This window comes from Physella acuta, unplaced genomic scaffold, assembly GCF_028476545.2.
Source record: "Physella acuta isolate Inbredline_101_S28 unplaced genomic scaffold, ASM2847654v3 ptg000185l, whole genome shotgun sequence".
Taxonomy (NCBI): Eukaryota; Metazoa; Mollusca; class Gastropoda; family Physidae; genus Physella; species Physella acuta.
The window spans coordinates 158,149-177,121 of record NW_026731704.1 but is presented as its reverse complement, the minus strand read 5'-3'; the positions used below and the strand labels follow the sequence as shown (position 1 = coordinate 177,121).

The window sequence follows — 18,973 nt, the reverse complement described above, 5'->3', positions numbered from 1 at the left end:
TAGGGTAAAAAATCGTTTTTTTCTTTTCTGTGATCAAGACACATGGGACTGCTGAGGGGAAAATAGTTTTTTTTTTTAATATATATTGATATTGATTAATTTACGATTTTTTTACATTAGATCATCTTCGTTTTAGTGTATCTGCTAGTTCCTTAAATTAAAAAACCCACCAGTGGTGGTTTAATAAGGTCAATAGTTCATTGACGTAAATAGCAAGTTGTAGGAAAAGAAAGATTCAAGCTGGTTTAGCATAAACATCCGAACATGGACTTCTGCACAATATGTCACGATTCTCGACCCCCCCCTACCTTCCACCCCTTCCCCCCCCCCACCCTCCAACGCGTTCAATTAACACGGTTTACAAGGAAAGTTAAAAAAATGTAATTAAATTAAAAACGTAATTGTATCGTAAAAGTCATTACATCACTCTCTAAATCAGTTACCTCGCCGGCGGCTATGGGAGTGGTTGGGACACAAACATCCACCCCATGTCATAATAGAAAAAAATGTCAATACAAAATATTTACAATTCCACTTTACACATTTTTATATTTGCTCGCCTATCCTCCCATCTCCCCCCCCCCCCCCCCTCACACACACCCTCCAACCTTCGCAATTTTCAAATGTCATCCTCTTTCTCTTCCTAATTAATAGCAAAACTTTCTGCGCTATTTCTCTAATTAGAATAATAACCCAACCGCCCCCCCTTCCCCACCACCCCACCTTCCTCCTCTTCCAGCTGTGCAATCCCAACGTTGAGCAGTTTGCACAAATATTGCCAAAATCACATTTAATATCGCGGTCATCTTCTCTGCTTATGTACTCACACAGTAAGGCACTACTTATTAAGCCAATAAAATTATTTATGCTCAACAGTGTTGCCGCTTTAGTGGGAGATATTATAAGCACACCGTCCTTTACTCGTTGATGTAACAACTTCCTTACATTAGTGTATCTATCGCGTTAGCTGGGTAACGTTTTAATATCAACACTGATATTTACGACAAAACTTCCTTACAACATTGTATCTAGATCTCGTAGACTGGGTAACGTTTTAATATCAACACTGTGATATTTACGACAAAACTTCCTTACAACATTGTATCTAGATCTCGTAGACTGGGTAACGTTTTAATATCTACACTGTGATATTTACGACAAAACGAATGGCGGCTAAACCATTTCCTACCCCGAACACGGTAAAACCCCTAGCCCGCCTTTATGTTATGCCCTTTGGTAAAATAATCGATGATACTGGGAAGGGTTGGGGAGGAGGGGGGATGGGGTCACGTTACCCGAGCCAGGCATCCTAGCCGACACGATGAATATGTACATAAGGAGATGTCTGCACGCGCGTGTATGTGCGTGAGAGAACGGATGAGTAACTGGGTGATTCAGTGACTGAGTGAGTGAGTGAGTGAGTGAGTGAGTGAGTGAGTGAGTGAGTGAGTGAGTGAGTGAGTGAGTGAGTGAGTGAGTGAGTGAGTGAGTGAGTGAGTGAGTGAGTGAGTGAGTGAGTGAGTGAGTGAGTGAGTGAGTGAGTGAGTGAGTGAGTGAGTGAGCGAGTGAGCGAGCGAGCGAGCGAGTGAGCGAGTGAGCGAGTGAGCGAGTGAGCGAGTGAGCGAGTGAGTGAGTGAGTGAGTGAGTGAGTGAGTGAGCTAGCAAGCGAGCCAGTCAGCCAGCCAGCCAGTCAGCCAGCCAGTCAGTCAGTCAGTCAGTCAGTCATTCAGTCCGTGATTCAGTGAGTCAGTGAGTCAGTGAGTCAGTTAGTGAGTGAATAAATTAATGAATGAATGAAGCATGACATATTAAGGAAGCTATAGAGCCCAAAGTTATGTCTGCATGTAAATATATGTATTTGTATGTAGATAATATTAATACGTATGTTTTGTCCGTCTTCTGGTAGTGAGTCTGAGTTGTGGGGAAGTACAGAAACTATCTGATTTCCTCCACCTCTCTCTTCCCCCCCCCCCTCGTTCCTTGTAAGCTTGTGTACTCACTCTATATGATTGTAGCAAGATTAAGTAAATGATTGTAGGAAAAATGTCACAGGAAAAAAAACACAGGAAAGTAAACACAGAAAAAAGTCACAGGAAAAAAAAGTCACAGGAAAAAAGTCACAGGAAAAAAAGTCACAAGTATATATTTGCATGAAATGTGTTAATACCTTTATGTATTAAATATTTAGAGTGCAAATTAACTTAGGATTAACTAAATGTAATGTAATGTGTCTAGGTTGTATACGTATAGTCATTTTTATAATTCATCTAAAAATATTTAGTATGAGGTATGTAGATTGTAATTATGTTAAACATAAGATTAATAGCATTTAATAAAATGCTCCAAAGTCCACGTTTTTCATCGTTTTTTTTTTAAATACCAACATTAAATTACCGTGAAATGGTAACTTCATCTGACTTGCTGCCCTCAACTCATCGCAACAATAGTTATGTTTAGTTCAACCACCTTTACTGCCCGCATTTATCATGCTCATTACATAACACAAGTTAGGATCAAAACAGAAAAGCCGTCAGGGTTCAAAGGCTGTCATTGACGCATAACGTCAACAACACAAAATATGTTCGGACAATCCCTACTGAGAACGTCACTAAAAATGTGTATGTTGATTAAACTTGAAGTATTTGAGAGTATGGTAGGGAGGGGGGGAGGAATAAAATGGAAACTTAATTTTGACCATAGAAAAATATGGTTTGTGTTTGGGTATGTTTAAATATCACTGGATTGGGTATTATGTTAGTGTCAGAGTGCACTTTTGAGAACCACTGGTTTGGGTACTATGTTAGTGTCAGAGTGCACTTTGAGAACCACTGGTTTGGGTACTATGTTAGTGTCTGAATGTACTTTGAAGACCACTGGTTTGGGTACTATGTTAGTGTCTGAATGTACTTTGAGAACCACTGGTGTGTTTAGCCTACTATGTTAGTGTCGAAGTGTAGAGGACCACTGGTGTGTGTACTTTGTTAATGTAAGAGTGCACTTTGAGAACCACTGGTGTGTGCACTTTGTTAATGTAAGAGTGCACTTTAAGAAACACTAGTTTGTGTGCTTTGTTAATTGTCAGAGTGCACTTTGAGAACCACTGGTGTGTGTAGCCTACTATGTTAGTGTCGAAGTGTAGAGGACCACTGGTGTGTGTACTTTGTTAATGTTAGAGTGCACTTTGAGAACCACTGGTTTGGGTGAACAAATGGGCAAAATATTTGTGTATAGAATGTACACTTGTAAAATTTTATCGTCTCTGATGTCGCCGTAACTAGAATTGACGCTTGCTTAACAGACGACTAAAGGGAATCCCTTTATCTAATGGAGACGCCATATTTTTATTATTATTATGTACGGGTGGGCGTGATCGATTCGGTATAGACCATGGTTGATCAACTGAAAGCTCTATATTGACCTCAGGGAGTTCCCGACACAAACTCATTGTTTCTACACCTCACATACTGTTCTCCACATACCCACACAATGTTCTACATAATTTACTTCATTCACACCCGCATTGTTCCACACAACCACACATTTTTCTTCACACCCACAGTGTTCTTAACACATCCACGCAGTGATCTTAACACATCCACACAATGATCTTAACATATCAACACATTGATCTTAACACATCCACACATGTATCTTTACACATCCACACAGTGATCTTAACACATCCACACAGTGATCTTAACACATCCACACAGTGATCTTAACACATCCACACATTGATCTTAACGCATCCACACAGTGATCTTAACACATCCACTCAGTGATCTTAACACATCAACACATTGATCTTAACGCATCCAAACATCGATCTTAACACATCAACACATTGATCTTAACACATCCACACAGTGATCTTAACACATCCACACAGTGATCTAAACACATCAACGCATTGATCTTAACACATCCACACAGTGATCTTAACACGTCCACAAAGATCTTAAAACATCCACAACTTGATCTTAACACATCAACACATTGATCTTAACACATCCAAACAGTGATCTTAACACATCCACACACATTGATCTTAACACATCCACAACGTGATCTTAACACATCCACACACATTGATCTTAACACATCCACAACTTGATCTTAACACATCCACACATTGATCTTAACACATCCACACATTGATCTTAACACATCCACAAAGTGATCTTAACACATCCACACATTGATCTTAACACATCCACACAGTGATCTAAACACATCCACACATTGATCTTAACACATCCACACAGTGATCTTAACACAACCACACAATGATCTAAACACATCCACACATTGATCTTAACACATCCACACAGTGATCTTAACACATCCACACAGTGATCTTAACACATCCACAAAGTGATCTTAACACATCCAGACAGTGTTCTTAACACATCCACACAGTGATCTAAACACATCCACACATTGATCTTAACACATCCACACAGTGATCTTAACACATCCACATACATTGATCTTAACACATCCACACAGCGATCTTAACACATCCACAAAGTGATCTTAACACATCCACACACATTGATATTAACACATCCACAAAGTGATCTTATCACATCCACACAGTGTTCTTAACACATCCACACATTGATCTTAACACATCCACACATTGATCTTAACACATCCACAAAGTGATCTTAACACATCCACACATTGATCTTAACACATCCACACAGTGATCTAAACACATCCACACATTGATCTTAACACATCCACACAGTGATCTTAACACATCCACAAAGTGATCTTAACACATCCACACATTGATCTTAACACATCCACACAGTGATCTAAACACATCCACACATTGATCTTAACACATGCACATAGTGATTTTAACACATCCACACAGTGATCTTAACACATCCACACAGTGATCTTAACACATCCACAAAGTGATCTTAACACATCCACACAGTGTTCTTAACACATCCACACATTGATCTAAACACATCCACACATTGATCTTAACACATCCACACAGTGATCTTAACACATCCACACATTGATATTAACACATCCACACAGTGATCTTAACACATCCACACAGTTATCTTAACACATCCACACACATTGATCTTAACACATCCACAAAGTGATCTTAACACATTCACACAGTGTTCTTAACACATCCACACAGTGATCTTAACACATCCACAAAGTGATCTTAACACATCCACACATTGATCTTAACACATCCACACAGTGATCTAAACACATCCACACATTGATCTTAACACATCCACACAGTGATCTTAACACATCCACACAGTGATCTAATCACATCCACACATTGATCTTAACACATCCACACATTGATCTTAACACATCCACACAGTGATCTTAACACATCCACACAGTGATCTTAACACATCCACACAGTTATCTTAACACATCCACACACATTGATCTTAACACATCCACAAAGTGATCTTAACACATTCACACAGTGTTCTTAACACATCCACACAGTGATCTTAACACATCCACACAGTGATCTTAACACATCTACAAAGTGATCTTAACACATCCACACATTGATCTTAACACATCCACACAGTGATCTTAACACATCCACACAGTGATCTTAACACATCCACACAGTTATCTTAACACATCCACACACATTGATCTTAACACATCCACAAAGTGATCTTAACACATTCACACAGTATTCTTAATACATCCACACATTGATCTTAACACATCCACACATTGATCTTAACACATCCACAAAGTGATCTTAACACATTCACACAGTGTTCTTAATACATCCACACATTGATCTTAACACATCCACACATTGATCTTAACACATCCACAAAGTGATCTTTAAAAATAATGTCTACAGTGCAATGCTGCTTAAAATCAGCTGCAATGCAATGTCTTTATGCAAATGTTGGGAGTAAATGAAATCATTTTAACACATTTGCAAGTAAATATTGTGTGCAATGCTGAAACAGCTGTTCTAGGCATCCGATTTGATCGATTTTAAAATTTTACCTGACATTATCGAACTTGGTAACTGCTGCATTCAACTCACCCTAAATACAGCTGACTTATTTTTCCCACGTTTTCTTTAACTTGCTTTCGCCTCTGTTTGTTTGTTTGTTTGTTTTTCCAATCAAATCTTGCGATCGAAATTTCGGGCACTTCCCAGTTAGCTAGCGCGCTGAAATTTTCAGGGAAGCTTTGTTTCGGATGACAATAGAATATTCAACTGTTATTATTACTAAATTGATCCATGGAAACATTTTATTGATCATTTTATACCCCTATATAATTGTACAAAAAACTTGGGGGGAAAAGGGACATAACCCAGTAACTGTAATTTGATGAAAACAAGGTTCGGTACTCTCCCTCTTTTTCTTACTGAGTTGTTGTCACGCGGTGTTTGTCTACAAACAACCAGAACGTAACAACTGGTGGCCAGTATGGGGGAGACGATATGGTCGAGTGGTTGGGCACACGATTGCTAACCCACTCGACACGGGTTCAAATCTATGTGTTCTAGTCAGTAACGTATTCACACAACGTGTTTTTTACGAGTTGTCTTTTTACGAGTTGTCTTCGTTTACCCAAAAAAAAAGTGAAAAGATAAAATCGATAGCAAGATTTCAATGCAAACAAACAGACAAAGACTAAAAAGTAGAAAATAATAATCATTAAGAAAGTTTTAAAAAACCCACGTTTTTTGATTGAACTAAAAAGTAGAAAATAAATGCTATACATTACAATAATGCAAGCGATCACTCTACTATAAGCGATGAAAAACGTGGGGCGCCGTGATTTTCTTACAGTTTCTAATACTGTTGACTCTCTACAAGCTCCCTAATAAAAGTCAATAGTATTATCTAATCAATAGTAATATAACTTTTACTTCGGCGCCCCACGTTTTTCATCGCTTATAGTAGAGTGATCGCTTGCATTATTGTAATTTATAGCATTTATTTTCTACTTTTTAGTTCAATCAGAAAACGTGGGTTTTTTTTAACTTTTTTAATGATTATTATTAAGCAAATGTGATTTTGATAGCATTAGTGGGTGTAATCTTGAAACTTTGTAAAGCATCTTTAGCAGCACCAGCTTGAGCATCTGTTTCAAATTCAACAAAAGCAATATCGTGACGACCAGGAATAAGACGAACTTATTTAAATCCAAGGAAGTGATTAAAAAGCATACAGAACATCATCTCAGTAGTTTCTACTGGTAATTTAGTGATAAACCAAATCTAGGTTTCAGGCTGCTCAGGAATGGCATAGTTTGCAGGAGCTGCATTGCATTTTGAGGCATAGAAGCAAGAGCATTTGGAGCAGAGGTGTTCAATTGAGGTGGTGGTTTTGGGGGTATTTGTGTTGATGAACCTTGAGATGTGGCATTCTGATATGAATCTGAGGCTACCTGAGACCTTGTTTTCTTTTTACGTTTACCATCTTCTTTTTCGTGTTTATTTCTGCTTCTCTTGAGCTGCTCAACGTAAGTTGCTTCAACTTAGCAATTACTTCAGAATCTTTTTTTTGCGAACTGGATTCTCATAGATGTATCATAAAATGGAAAACCTTGCATTGATCGTAAAGCATTTGCTGCACTGTTAATTTCTTTAAATATTACAAAAGTCTGTCCTCTTTAGGTCTTTAGTGCCGAAATATCCAATATTTGTCCGAATAGTGAGAATATGGCACATAAAGACTTCTTGAGTTCATCCTTCTTTATTATTTCATTCAAATTGTTAATATATATTATGTGATTAGGGTGAATTGACATGATGACTCAAAGCAACCTTACATTAACCTTTATAATGTAATACTATTGTGTAGCGCTGTCACTGATGTTTCTTGTTGTAAAATGAACACAGGAGAAGTTCAGGCTAAACGCTCTTTTAGTAGAAGTTTGCAGATGACTTCAAAATATGTATAAAATAGGAATGCTGGTTTATATTTAAGCTTCACTGTTTACTTCTTACTGAAATGTAACGTGAAGAAGAAAGTTCTGGTATGTAAAACATATTATAAACTGTACTGTTTTGATATAATATAACCCACCGTAATTGTTTTAGAAGTTCTGTGTATGCAGGGGCGTAGCGAGGGGGGCGGGGGTGCGGACCGCACCGGGTGACACCATTTAGGGGGGTGACACCAAGGCAAAAAAATAGCAAAATATATAGAGAAAAACTTGAGGGGGGGGGTGCAAATCGATGACTTGAGGGGGGTGCAAATCGAAAGTTTGAGGGGAAGGGGGTTGCAAATCGAAAATTTGTCCCCGGGAAGGGTCGCTACGCCTCTGGGGGGGTGAGACCATTAAGTGCCGCACCGGGTGACACCCAACCTCGCTACGCCACTGTGTGTATGTAATAGTTTCTGGTAACTACATCGTTGCTTGTTTCTCTTATTAAATATAATGGAATAGCTAAATGATTAAAATAAAATATTCTATGTTCAAAAACTATTTTCCAAAAGTGTAATGTTTCGTTTTTAGTATGATAAACAACATAATTAAATTAATTGATATTAAACTGCAAAATATATTGCAGTAAAATATGGTGTCTTGTAAAGTATATATTAAGTAATATGGATCGATTATTGTTTGGTGTTGCTAAGTCAGATAATTTGTAAACTTGTTTGAAAAGCATAAATGTTTGTTGATCCTGGTAGTTTATGTTTGATCTAGCTTGCTGTGGGTAATATGTTTTACTGTGTTTTGATTTGATACTTGGATGGTGAACGTTTGAAACATACTCATTTATCTCACCGCGCTCTATATTGTACTTTTGACGATCTCTCATATTAAACCCGTATATCAGTTGAAAGGGACACAATACATATTATTGAAATAGTAAATTGGATGTAGGTTTTTGTCTTATCTGTGGACTATATCAGGGGTTGGGAAGAGGGGGGTTAGTACACATTATTTGTGAGAACGTTATAAGTGGAATACACATTTTTTTTTTAAATTTAATCAATACTAAATTAATGATTGAATGCTAAGAAGCAGGATAATCAATGTTTTCTCATTGTGTGCATGCAAAACATCATTTATTAATACAACTTTACAACATCAACGGAAGAGTTGCTCATGTTAACTGTAAGGCGAGAGCCAGTTAGAGGAGCCACTTGAGCCACGGCTTAAATGGCTGAATGAAATCATGAGCCCTCGCCTTTTCAGTTACATCAAACTCAAACATCTCACATTACCTGCTATATTGAACTATGCGTGACGCCTTTTTAGACGTGGGATCTGGTTTTTTGTGACGATGTAAGACGGTGGGGACAAAGAGGGGTGGGGGTGGAGTTAGGCGGTAAAATATTCAAACACGCGTTTCACAAGACAATGACAGCGTAACAGAAACCCAATAGTGGCCGCGTGTTGATAGAGACAACACATTTGACAGTGTCAGAAGAACGTTCGTGATATATCCTGGATTTTGAAAAAAAAATACACTTGAGCCTAAAGTATGTAATGTAACAATGTTTAAACGTTTGGATGTCACAATGAGAGCGATGACTCTATATGTGGACATACAAAAGCGGTATATATATAAACTCATTAGTGCTAATAACTTTTTAGCTTCTTCAGTGTTACTTTTTATACGGCTATAATACTAATTAGTGCAATTTCGTAATATTGTTTGTCTTAATTACTCTGGACTTGTTTTTTTTTTTTACATTACACTAAATCCAAAATTGTTTGGTAATGTTGAAAAAAAAAGTGAAAAAAAATCCCTCTCCTATATCGCACTATTTTTTAAAATGTTTTTTATTGTTGCATTTTTAGCTAATTGACTGTTTTGATTTATGAATTAAACAATGTTATGTGGACTGTTTAAATGGTCTCAGATGTGGATGTTAAATTTATCTTAGTTATCAAGATATGACGAGCAAAGCTTTTGTTTTCATTCACTTTTGACCGCATCATAGTCATATATGCAATACGTTTATTGTATATTATATCCTATTTTTAGAATTAGACATTTTATTTGAACGAAACTAATTACTGACTACTGTTCTTGTCATAGCTCAGTATGTAGCATTGTTTTAAGTTAATACAAAAATAAGAATATTCAGGCTGGACATAACAGTTAGTAAAATAAATCAGAACTGTTCAATTGTCTTATAATAGACCATTTGATTTCACTTTCAGTTTTTCTAATCAATGTATGCTACGTCTTAAATTTTAACTCCAAGAAAGAAACATTTCTTTTTTTTTGACAATCTTTCATATACGAATATATAATATATAACGTTTTTTTGTCACATTAAACATTGAATGTCATATAAAATTGTATAACAAATTATTTTCACATTATTTTAAATTCAATATTAAGGTTGTTTCCCTTATCAATATGTAAAAAATGTTTTGGGAAGTATCTAAAACTAAAAAAAAAAGAGTAAAAGAAGTGCATTTTTTAACAATATGCCTATATGTCTACATTATAAAAACATGATAATTCTAGATTAAAATTACGGAACACTAGCTGCATGTATCAATACTTAGTTTACTAAAAGAACAAAACACATCAGAAAAGAGTTATAATACAAACACTGCTTTATATAAATCAGTATCATTAAGAATAGAGGTGAAGCACACAAACTAGACAAAAGATGTTATTCTCTTTAGCCTGCTTGAATAAAAACAAAACTGCATGTATAATCTACAGTTTGAAGTGGAGGTTCATTATCAAAAATTGTCATCCGTTAAGAATATCGAAGTGTCTACTCGGAATAAGATTTTTCGGCAAAAGATAGTTCTGCGCATGCGCAGTGACCTATGGCTAGGGTTAGGGCTAGAATGAGGGTTAGGGGTAGGATTAGGGCTAGGGTTAGGGTTAGGATTAGGGCTAGGGTTAGGGATAGGGTTAAGGATAGGATTAGGGTTGGTGTTAGGGTTCTTCGGTTGTAAACACACGCATGCGCAGTACCATCGAAAACATCGCCGCTAAGGCAAGTCGTAGTTTCTCTCCATTGCGCATGCGTATCGCATGCGTATCTTATTCCGACTAGAATCTAAGAATATAGTGCTCGTGTATGCTAAACATTATTATGATGGTGTTTAAGTGGAGTCTAATTAAAACTCAGCCTACGACTGGTGAATTTCGCAACAAGGAAGTGAGTTATGTAGGCGTTGAATCGTGTGTAGCGTAGGTTGAAATTCGTATCTCTGTATATCTTTAGACTTAATTTGTGAGTTACAACATATTTCATGGACAATTCATTTCTTTTTTTTTTTGTTGGAGGTATGGGAATAATACATAATTTCTTGTATCTATTTTTAAAAGTAAAAAGTAATTCATATAAGAGATTAGGTATTGTTGATACAATTAAATATTTTTATATGTAAAATATATTTGCTGTGTTATATAGCTTCTTGTTTATAAAATTACGTATTAAAAAAAATTAATTTATATGTGAGGTAACTTCTTAGTGATACAATTACGTGCTTTTAAAAAATGTTTTAAGTATGTTATATAACTTCTTGCTTATACAATGACTTATTTAAAAAAAACATTTCTTATATAAGATATATTCTTGGTTCTATAAAAAATGTTTATCTAAGTAAAACTAAGTGACACTACCCGTAAAAAATGTCACTTTGGACTGATCTTTCTTTGCAGAGAGCGATCATTAGCCAGGCCTACATTAGCAGGTATTTGATGATATATAGACTGCAGAACGTGCATTAACAGCATATATATTTACGACCACGGTTTCTGATCAGAAAACAGCCCTTTTTCAATGACTTTTTGTTTTGTTCGGACCTAAAGGTCGATATGGCAGGTGAAGTAGAGTTCATAACGATTATTCTAACACGGCGAAACAAGATAACGTGTGGTCAATACTGTATTCAACATTCCTAACTTTACACAACGAGAAGTATCCATTTTAGCTTAACGGACTCACAGAATGTCCTATACAAATCCGAGCAGAGGCGTAGCGACCTTTTAATTTGTTTTTACAACCCATTTTGGCGCCCCCTAAGGCGCCCCCTAAGGTCGGCGCCCGGGGACATATGTACCCCCCTGCCCCCCCCCCCCCCCCATCGCTACGCCTCGGAATCCGAGATCAGATCCCGAGACTTTTGGGTTAGGAGTCGAGCGCTCTACAATCTAGGGCTACTCCAACGCATCCGCGGCCTGTACATTGACTATTATAACCATAAATTAGCATCCATTTTTAATTCAGCGAGCCGCAACAATAGTTTCTAATTTAGCAAATACCTCACGACGTTTAACTTTTAACTCCTTGTTTCTTCTCTATACAGATCACTCCTTTATAATTAAACTCGAGTGACATCAACATGGAACAGCTGATTAAAATAATTTTACTTACATCACTGATGACCTCATTGTGTCTGACTACAGGTAAAGCACCTCAAGCGATGTTATAGTACGACATGTAGAGAAAAATTCAAACGCACGTCTTGTTAATTAAATATTTACATTTTTTTAACACAACTTTACAGTTTTAATACATATGGCTATTACAAATGCTAGACGTTAAATTTAAAAGGTTATCAATTATTTTAACTATCACATAAATTTGATAGGTAGTATTTGCTACACACGACTAGAGTGAACTGTTGTTTAACTGTTTCTGTGACATAGGCATATGAATGGATACAGCGGTCAGCATTATGTCCAGCCGCCTTTAGGGAAGGTTAACTCCACTTGCCCCACGGACTATAACGTTTGAAAAAAAAAACTTTATTTTTCTCACTAGAGTGGCCTTCCCTTTAAATAAAATATTCCTGGCGCCATATTGAAAACATTCTTGATGTCAAATGTGGTTTAAGTGGGCTTCCTGTTTAACCGCATGAAAAAAAAATATGGACAATGATGTGTTGTCGTACTTATCCTAAATGGGGTTAGTAGATCTTTTGCCTGGGGTCAGTAGGTCGTTGGTGTGTACAGTAGCGTGTTGCGACACACAACTACGTGCTACATTCCCCTCGAGGACATCACTGTGGCCTTGCTTATGGCCCTAGAACACACTAACACACGCTCTCAAACATACACTCATACCTTTACAAACACATATGGATTCACATATATAAAGACACATTTAACATTAACCATTTTAAATATTTATTGGAAGGCGTGGTCTAACGATAGGGCGCTAGACTGCTAACCCGAAATGCTCGAGTTCAAATGCTTTATGTCAATGGAACTTCCCTGAGTCAGTTTTGAACTGTACCTAAATGAGAAAAAATAAAGGCAGCTGAGCATAGTAATGACAATAATATCCCTTCATATAACGAGGTCAAATAAGCGGGTGAACTCTATTTCACTTTCCCAGTGGACCGTCACGTTCACAAAAGAATCATTCTTTTTCAAATACTCAAAAGATGAATTATGTTTTATTAATGTATTAATACGCCAATCTATCAATATACTACTAAAACACACGTTTGTTTACATGTTTGAATATGTATTTGTTTGTTTGTCTGATTGACTACTAAAGAGGATCTACGCTATATGCAGAACTGTAAAATAGTATGTAGGTAGAGAACAATTTTTATTTTCAGACAGACTGTTAATCACAAATTTATTTAAAGATGTTAATTAATTTATTGATTTATTCATTGGGAGATTAACAACATTAATTTTATAATTTTAAAACATTGACTAAACTTTGTGGGAATAGTGACGTCACGTGATGTGTTTACTTTTTAGTGCAATAAATGGCGACTTCAATCCAAGATTAAGTTGCCGATTCAGATGTTTAACGCGTTCTTAAACTAATTTTCTGTCGGTTATAACTTTAACAATACGTCCGTTTGCTATTTTTATTACATTTCAACACTATTATCAATGTTTTAACACTTCTATTAATTTTATTATACAATACATTTAATTTGAAATAATTCTAGATCTAATTCTAGGGCTGATTCGCGTAGATTGTTACGCCGTTTAGAAGTAAAATATATAAATTATTAACGTCATTAGGGTACGATCCTAGATAGCTAAGAGGTTAGCATATTAGGTCACCATGCGGGCGGCATGGGTTCTAGACATGCCAGTGTTTTTTTTTATTTTTTTTTTAGATTTTAGTTGTGAATGATAATGTTGCGTTTGCCTTTTGGAAATTAGCGGGATATAGGGCAGGTGAAGTAGAGTTGACCTGTTTTTGTGACCTCAGCATATGAAAAGATTATGTTGTCAGACGAAGTCAGTGTTTTTAAAAGACAAAATCGTCTGAGATGTGACGCCTTTTTCAATGTGGGGTCTGGTTATTTTGTGATGATTAGTGACAGACGTGATGTCATTTATGGATGACCCCCGAAACCCACAGTTATCTAACTAGATAAAGGGTAGTCTAGTTACAACTAAAAGAATATATATATATATATATATATATATATATATATATATATATATATATATATATATGTTACGGTCAAAGCCCGAAGTCGGGCAAAACGCGCATTGGCCGGCCGATGCGCGCATTGGCCAATATCACTTACCATTGACCGGCCAAAGTCCGAAACTTTATTTCATTCCGGCTTTTGGCCGGCCAATCCGCGGACTGGCCATGGTGGACCGGCCAGTCCGCATTAGAGAGCATCTGGCTAGGGACAAAGTCCGAATTAGAAGATCATAAGCAGATGTTTTGTTTTTATACCGTAAGGATCATAAAAATTAAGTCTTTGTTGATTATTATTTGGAATTACATTGTTATTTTTACACTTGCAGCAATTTGTTGTGCACTAGGTTGTGTAATTGCAGTAAATGTAGTCTTGGCCACCAACTGGTTGCAATGAGAGCAGTTTTTCGTGAAGAATTGGAAACTCACTTCTAGCTTATACAAACACAAAACTAACACAAGACAAACACAAAACAAACACAACACAACACAAACACAACGCAAACACAACACAACACACATAACACAAACACAATCAAAACACAACACAAACACAACACAAACACAACAGAACAGAACACAAACACAAAACAAACACAACACAAACACAACGCAGACACAACACTAACATAACACAAACACAAATAAAACACAACACGAACACAAAACAAACACAACACAAACACAAAACAAACACAACACAACACAACAAAAAAACAACAAATCAAACACAACACAACACAAACACAAACTCAACACAAACACAACACACAAACAACACAAATACACCACAAACGAGACAAAAATACAAATTTAAAAAACCATTAAAGAAAACAGAAACACAACACAAATACAACACAAATGAAAACACAAACATAATGCAAACAAATACAATTTAAACAAAAAAAAATAAAAACAAAAACGCAATACACAAACACAAAAAACAACACTCATAACATAAACACAACCCAAATGCAAAATAAACGCATAGCCCGTGGCGCCAAATCGCACCATGTCTGAGAACAGGTGGACGCCCCTGATTCAGTGAAGGACTATGAGACCCCCAGTTTATTCGCAAACCGAAAGATAAAATAATAATTAGCAAACGATTGGTATCATCCCCCCCCCCCCTTCTTAGAACAATTCCCTCTCCATTGTGTTTGTTTTGTGTTTGTTTTGTGTTTGTTTTGTGTTTGTTTTGTGTTTGTTTTGTGTTTGTGTTTGTTTTGTGTTTGTTTTGTTTTGTTTTGTTTTGTGTTTGTTTTGTGTTTATTTTGTGTTTGTTTTGTGTTTGTTTTGTGTTTGTTTTGTGTTTGTGTTTGTTTTGTGTTTAGTTTTTTTCTGTTCCGAAATTGGTACATTTAAAAAAGATTTACCGTGGCGGAGCACGGGTATACAGCAGGTACAATTTATTGTTGTAATTAAACATATTTTCAAAGCGTCATCTCAGCTGACATCGTAGAATGTAAAATGCGCGCACATACATACACACACAAATACACAAGGTTTTGTTCAGAGATAGTTTTGTAAACACATAATTTGTAATTGTATGTGAGATATGTACTCAAAATCAATAATTGGATATTTTTATCTAATTCAATTTTGTTGTTTTTTACAAAAAGCGGCTGAATTCTGCAAAGTAGGTATAATGACGGAGATTCGGTTAAACGGACAAGCCTGGTGTATTAAATACGACAAGCGTTTACGAACGTTTCATAACGCCAATGCAGAATGTAACAAGTTAACCGGCGGGCCGAACAATTCGCTTCGGGGACATCTTGTGGAGATCTTTAGCCAGGAAGACAATCAGGTTATCAGAAGTAAGTTTTTATTTTTTTACAATTACTAGCTGCATACCCGTGCTAGAAATCTTTTTTTTTTTAATGTACCAACACAAACACAAACTTGCAGATAGTGTTAAGGGGGAAGGCTCTAGTAAAAAAAAACTGTTTTAATACTCGTTAGAAAACAGTTATTTGTTTACAGCATTATTAAGATAATTCCGCATATTATTTATTTCCACTAAAAAAAATGGTGGAAAAATCTTGGTAACTATGACAATGGCGGCCGTCTTTAAAAATTAACCCCTTCGTAGGTTTTCCACCATTTATAAAATATTACATTTTAAGCCCAATAAACAATCAATTCATAATCTTCTTCCATATTTTAAAAATTTGTGTCCGTTCAAATATCTTAATTTTTGTGGAATTTTTGGGGCATTAAAAATAGTATTTTTATGGACCCACTATTTCAAAATTTATAAAATAATTAGTTTGAAGATATGCAATTAAATTTTTTAGCAGAGTTCCCCAAAATATGGAAGAAGATTATAAATTTGACGAGCTGACCCGCGGCGCATCATACGCCGCTATTTAGTTGTTTTACTTTCTAATTTTCAGTAATTCAAAATTTGTGAATTCGACAGTACAACTGCTGTCACTGAAAATATTTGCTTTAAAACACTATCAGTAAGTCGTTAAGGACGATAACCCCACCCCTCATTCCCCCCCCCCCCCCCCGTGAAAGCAGCTTTCTCTTAGCTACCTCCCCTAAGTTTAAAATCGTTTCAAACTAAATTATCTGCCCCTAATAGCCGTCACTAAACCCGGCTCTACGATTGTAATCATTTAGCGTGAAACACAGCTCACCAGGCTTCCTAGAGAGGAAAAGAGGGGACTGCAAAACGCGCTTACATCTTGTTTTCTAACGTCTCCAAGAAGAGAATGATATATACCGATTGTTTATTGGGCTTAAAATGTAATATTTTATGAATGTTGGAAAACCTAAAGAAGGGGTTAATTTTTCAAGATGGCCGCCGTTGTCATAGCTACCAAGATTGTTCTACCAATTTTTTTTAGTGAAAATGCATATGCGCATGTATCTTAATAAAAATGTAATGAAATAATTGTTTTCTAACGAGTATCAAACAAGTTTTTTTTTTGTTTACCGGAGCCTTCCCCATTAAGGAACGTTAGTATCGGAGTGTTATGTCCAATGAATAGACGTCCAAGGTTGGAAACGGGTAAGGAAATTGTGCCATGCATACAATGAGACGGCATAGCTCATAGTGATGCAGCTTACCCTAAGTCTTGGGTTCAAATCCTGATTCAAGTAAATAGAACACCCCTAGGTACACCCAACTCTGATGGGTATCTAACACGTTTGGGAAAGTAAAGGCATCTGGGCAGTGCTGAGCAAACATTTCTTATTCGAATTTGTAGAAATATGCCTCTACTGCAATTGTCCCATTGATAGTCAGGTTCGAAAATGGAACTTGATGATCGCAATTATTGTAAAATCACACTTTTAAATCTTTCTTCTTCTTCGTCCTTAATTATTAGTGTTGAAGGGATCGAGATTTATCTGCCAGTGGGTTTGAACTCGAGACTTTGTTCGAATTTATCAACCATGAGCCTTTTGCCGACTCGATCACGCCTCCAACACAATTAAGCGGTACGTGTCAACTGGTTATGCGCCATTGAGGCCATTGACTCCGATTTCAGCCTGCTTTTCTTTTTGCCTTTGTCCAACCAAGAACAAACTACAAGGCAGCAGTTGTTTAATTTTGGAGTAGTCTCTCCTAGAAGAGTGGCTGTCCCCAGCTAACGAGCCTCATCTGCCCGAGGGTTCGAACTCGAGACTTTTCGGTTTAGCAACCATGAGCTTTACCGACTCGACCACGAATATGTTATATGATATTAATTATTATTTAATCATACTTTGAAAAAACTACGCCAATTGCTATATGATAATAGTTATTAATGAATCATATTTTGAAAATAAACTATGCCTTTTGCTATATTATAATGATAATAATTATTATTTGATAACACTTTGAAATAATTACGCCAGGTTTTATACAAAAGAAAAAAGATCCGCTAAGTGGTCCTGAATTTAGAGCGTTCATCGGACTTTACCGTACCAATAACACATACAGATGGGTCAACTCAACTCAGGTAATTTTACATTAATGTATTAATTTCGAAAATCAGGAGGAGCCCCGATTTGTAGCTATATCTCTCTGTCGGACTCTGTGATGAACAGATATCTCTATTTTAGCAGCTATTTCTTCTCATTCTACTGTTCTTAGTCTCAGTTAGAATGTATGTCATCAGGCGTCAATAGGAGTTTCACCCATATGCATCATTGGTTATTTTAGAGAGAAACTAACTAGAATAAGATAACGTTAGGTTATCCTTAGTCTTGGACGTTAGAAAGTTCGTCTGCAGGCTAGCTTCATTACGGGTTTGACTAGCATCATTCGCTCTCCTAAAGAGGAACCACTTGGAATATGTTGGCGTTGGGTTGGTGTATTTTGAGTTTTTGTAGATTGGGTAATTTTCGAGGTATAAACGTTATAAAACAGTATTAATTACCTCTTTTCCTTCTTTTCCAAGCGTATAAAAATCCTAAATATTTTGGAAATTTTAAACAAGTGTTATAATATTTACAAACTCAGACTCTATATTATACTTGACAATCTTTTACTTATTCACTTTCTCTGTTTGTAAATTTTGGTATAGGTGCCAAAATATTTTGATGTTGATCCAAGTTACTCAGGTTGGGTAAGTAGGCTAAAAATT

General features: G+C 36.3%; 1 pseudogene; it reads right to left on the bottom strand.

The window, feature by feature from the left end:
• Nucleotides 1-7,045: 7,045 nt before the first annotated feature.
• On the bottom strand, nt 7,046-7,797 carry LOC131936689 (U1 small nuclear ribonucleoprotein A-like; annotated as a pseudogene).
• Nucleotides 7,798-18,973: the final 11,176 nt, after the last annotated feature.